This window comes from Nicotiana attenuata, unplaced genomic scaffold (genome assembly GCF_001879085.1).
Source record: "Nicotiana attenuata strain UT unplaced genomic scaffold, NIATTr2, whole genome shotgun sequence".
NCBI classification, from domain to species: domain Eukaryota; kingdom Viridiplantae; phylum Streptophyta; class Magnoliopsida; order Solanales; family Solanaceae; genus Nicotiana; species Nicotiana attenuata.
Window position 1 is genome coordinate 91399 of NW_017673746.1, and position 4635 is coordinate 96033.

Here is a 4635-nt window from a genome sequence, read left to right on the forward strand (position 1 = left end):
TCACCGAGGCGATCGGCCCGATCCATAATCATCAAGAAAATATCAAGAAAAACACATAAGGCTCAATTACATACAAGGGAATTCCTACCAAGGCTCAACAAACTCATACGTCCACCTCTCATTTCCTCAAGTCTCTAGCAAATCAAAATGATCATATTGGCAATTTAAAATAAGAGATATTTCCCAATTAGACATGACGTGGGTCCTAAACTACCCGAACAATTATCATTATAGTAGCTACGCACGGACTCTCGTCACCTAGTACGTACGTAGCCCCCGCATTTAGCAACAAACACTCAAACATTAATCCTAAGGGGACAATTCCCTCTTACGAGGTTAAAAAGGAGACTCACCTCGCTCCAAAGTGCACTTCCAATGTCCAAGAACGAGCCCAAGTCCTTAATTCGAAGCCGGACAATCCCAAACTAATCAAACGAAGTAAGAACTAGTAAATAAAGGCTTACAAGGTTGAATTCTAGCTATTTAAGCAATTTCCTAACCGTTTACACAAGTTTCCTAAATTCCGACCCCGGGCCCACGTGCCCGGACTCCGAGATTTTTCGAAGGAAGTTGTTCTCTATCACCTAAGGATCACAAATATATGATTTCTAGTTCACTACATGGCAAATTATGTGATAAAACCTTAGTTTTCATTAAACCCTAGGTCTAGCTCAAATCCCTTGATTTTACCTAATTTTTAGTGTTAAATCTACCTAATGTTTATGTATTTGAACTAAAAATGAGTGGGGATTACTTACCTTGCAATGTTATGTTGAAACCTCCTCTTTGGAATCACCAAAATCGCCTAAGTGTTGAGAGTAATGTGGAAGAAATGAGTTTGGGTTCGTATTAATGAACCCTTCTGCCCCCAGTTATTTTCGCATCTGCGGAAGTATTTCCGCTTCTGCGGAAATTTCCGCTTCTGCGGAATTTGGCCGCTTCTGCGGCTTTTGGGATTTGGGGCTCGACCGCTTCTGCGGTCTGGGGGCCGCATAGGCGGAATCGCTTCTGCGGTCCCTGGGCCGCTTTTGCGGTTTCCCCTGGCCCGCCCCTTCTCCGCTTCTGCGAACTATTGACCGCATCTGCGGTCCCGCTTCTGCGGTCCATGAACCGCAGATGCGGTTATGACAGAAGCAGCAAGCTTCAGTCATTTTCCAAATTCTAACTTTCACTCGAGCCTCGCTCGTTTGACGCTCGAGGCTCCCGTGCCCCGCCCTAACATACCGACAAGTCTGAAATCACGAGGCAGACCTACTCGAACCCTCGAAACACTCAAAACAATGCTAAATCGGGGAATCAACCCCAAAACCAAATGAATCAAATCATTGAACTTCAAGTTCTTAATTCTCCTCCAACGGGTCAAAACGCCCTTAAACTACTCGGATTGACACCAAATTTTACGGGTAAGTCTTAACTGATATTTCGGACTTGTACCAAGTTTCGGAATCGAGATCCGAACACGATACCTAGGAAAACAATGATTTCTTAGTTTATTTAAACCTTTGAAACTTTAACTTGACAATTTCACATAAAAATTCATTACTCGGGCTAGGGACCTCGGAATTCGATTCTGGGCATACGCCCAGGTCCCATATTTTCCCACGGACCCTCAGAAATTGTCAAATCACGATTCTGGGTCCGTTTTCCCAAAATATTGACCGAAGTCAAACTTGGCCTTTTTAAAGAAACTTAAAGAAGCAACAAGACTTATTCTTGCTCAAAACTCTTCTAACTTCCGAACCACTCATCCCCGCTAGTCATAAATTAGCATAAGCAAGTGCGGGAAGTCTTATTTAAGGGAACGGGGTTCCAAAATGCAAAACGACCGGTCGGGTCGTTACAGGTATTCTGCGGCAACAATTAAACTTTATGTGGCAAATGTTGTAGCCACTAAAAGCCTTTTTTCTTGTAGTGTATCTTGCGACTTTTCGTTTAAAGCATTCACCGGTTAATAATAAAACTCAATCCTGTACAGCTAGCCTCAACTCTTCTCCAAATAGTGTAGCGGATTTAACTTTTAGGAGAATGAAAATAAAAAATGGGAAAAGCAGCAAAAGTGCGAGCACTCAGTGAACATCTCAATACCATTCATGAAACTCTTCAGGTTTAATTATAACTTCTTTAATTATTTTTACATCTTTCATTATATTTGTGTGGTGTGATTTATGAAAATAGATTCTTTTTTTTGTAGCTATAGGTATTGGATCAATTACCATCGTCATCATGACTTGGAAGAGTAAGCTGGAAAGAAGTTATTCAAATGGCAATTCAAACAAGCCACCATTGTTCAATTTCTTTTTCTCTTTTATTATTACGTAGTTTCACAATTAGAAGTTGCAATTTTTATACTCAATAATTGCCATTGTTGTACTTATATATAGTTTTTCTGAAATGGGTTCCATTCAGTTTATGTTTCTATACAACGTATGTTTTTCAAAATACTGCAATTTATGGATTAACTCTTTTTTTTTCTTTTTAAATATATGGAGTCGTCTATTCAAAGTTTCAGTTTTTATACTTTATATACTTACATATTTGGTTTGATAAAGTAAAGAAGTCATTAGAGAAATACATCAATAGAGAAATAATAAATATTTATCACAAACGCCTGTAAATCACAAGCTGAATTGCTAATATTACATGTTACAAACCATCAAAGGTTAATTCCAACTCCATTTATTTCTTTCTCACTCAACACACATAAAGTTTCAAAGGAAAAATATACAGAAATTCTTAAATAACACAAACATCTTATTATTTGACAAACATTATAATACTCACACTTTCACACACGTCACATTCATAAATTTAATTATACATAGGGAAAATCTTTAAGTACAATAATAGCCAGCAGGCACGTAGAAAGGTACTGGGATTGAATCTCTATATTTGCAAGACTTACAAACCCAGCCGTCAGAACAATCACTATCAGATGAGCAAACTTTCCCACAAGTAACAATATCTGTGAGGGAAAGTAGTTTTGTTTCCACCGTAACTATTTCTAGAGGCAAATCTCGATGAGCCATCACTGTCATCTCTTGAATCCATGGTAAATTAACTGCACATTATGACCACAAACAAATCAATTAGTAGTAGTAGTATATAATTACAAGAAGGAACATATGCATGCATATTTCTGTAAGTCTATTTGTATTTTAAATTTCTATAAAGAGAGATGTTTCGACTTATACTTGAACTGAAGAACATAATGAAGAAAGCAAACTTGATTGGAGAAATGCTGCTAGACATGTTGCACTACTTTTGTAGGTTATATTTTGGTGAATCCTTTGCTTGTGGAATGACCATATTTATAGACCTTCCTCAAGAGTAATTGATCTCTAATATAAATGACAAAGTTCAATTTTGGTGAATCCCTTGCTTGTTAGAATATCACATCATACAGTAAGAAGCGGAGCCATAGTGTCGGCTACGGGTTCAGCCGAACCCAACTTTGGTTCAAATTATATATTTGTCTTAAACTTTTATTAATTTAGAACTCAGTATTTAAAAGTGTTAGGATCCCGAACCCATAACCTTGAAATCCTGGCTTCGCCTCTGAGCCCTTTGTGTAAGGCTTTTCTTGAAATGAAAAAAAAAAAATACTTTTTTCACATCATGAAAAGAAAATATTTTTTTTGTTGAAATGAAAGAAAATACTTTTCTATGAAAAGAAAGTACTTTTTTTTGTTGAAATGTAAAAAAATACTTTTTTATATCATGTAAAAAAAATACTCATTTGTTGATATGCAAAAAAAAAAATCTATCTATAACATGAAAAGAAAATAGCATTAATAAATTTTTTATTTAGAGTGGGGGTGGGAGTGGGGGTGGGGGTGGGGTGAGGTGGGTATGCTTGGGGAGGGACGGGGGTTGGGGGTGGGTTGGGTGATTGTTTGTGGGTGTGGGTTGGTGGAGATGGGGAAGGTTGAGAAGGATCTTGGAAAATGTTTTTCGTTCTCTTCATAAGGAAAATATTTTCCTCCAATTGAAAGAAAATGAGTTCATGAGAAAAATATTTTTCAAAACATTTAAGCCAACCAAACATGGAAAAACGGAATAACATTTTCCGAAAAATATTTTCCTTCATACCAAACACACCCTTAATCTTCATCTTTATTTTTTTCTATTATCATCAACAACATTCAATAACTTTGCGTATGAAATTACACGATGGAAATGGGTATGACTTAACAACAATATCATGGATGTCGTCGTTGTTAGAATATCACATCATGCAGTAAGAAGCGGAGCCACAGTGTCAGTTATGGGTTCCGCCGAACCCATTAGCTTTGGTTCAAATCATATATTTGTCTTCAAATTTTATTAAATGCACAAAATAATTTAAAACCCAGTAATTTAAAAGTATTAGGATCCCAAATGCATAAGCTTGAAGTCCTGGCTTCGCCTCTGCATACACCCCCTCGACGGCAATACCAAAAATCTCGTTCTAGTAATTATATTAAGAGTTATTAGCATATCATAATATACAACCCTTTGAGTGCAATACCACGAATCTCATGTGGTGCCCACCTCATGAAAAATTGGAGTCTCGGGTAGGATTGGATGTCCGCTTTGGACAACCCTAGACGGAGGAGTATATTTGAACCCCTTACATAAAGTTAGAAATATATTTGT

At 37.2% G+C, this 4635-nt stretch overlaps 1 long non-coding RNA gene across 1 annotated transcript; it reads right to left on the reverse strand.

Annotated features, from left to right (window-relative positions):
* Positions 1-2577: 2577 nt before the first annotated feature.
* LOC109217154 lies at positions 2578-3301 on the reverse strand. Its single transcript, XR_002066604.1, has 2 exons — positions 3192-3301; positions 2578-3058 (listed from the first exon to the last, which is right to left on the reverse strand). It is a non-coding gene; the product is annotated as an uncharacterized LOC109217154 (long non-coding RNA).
* Positions 3302-4635: the final 1334 nt, after the last annotated feature.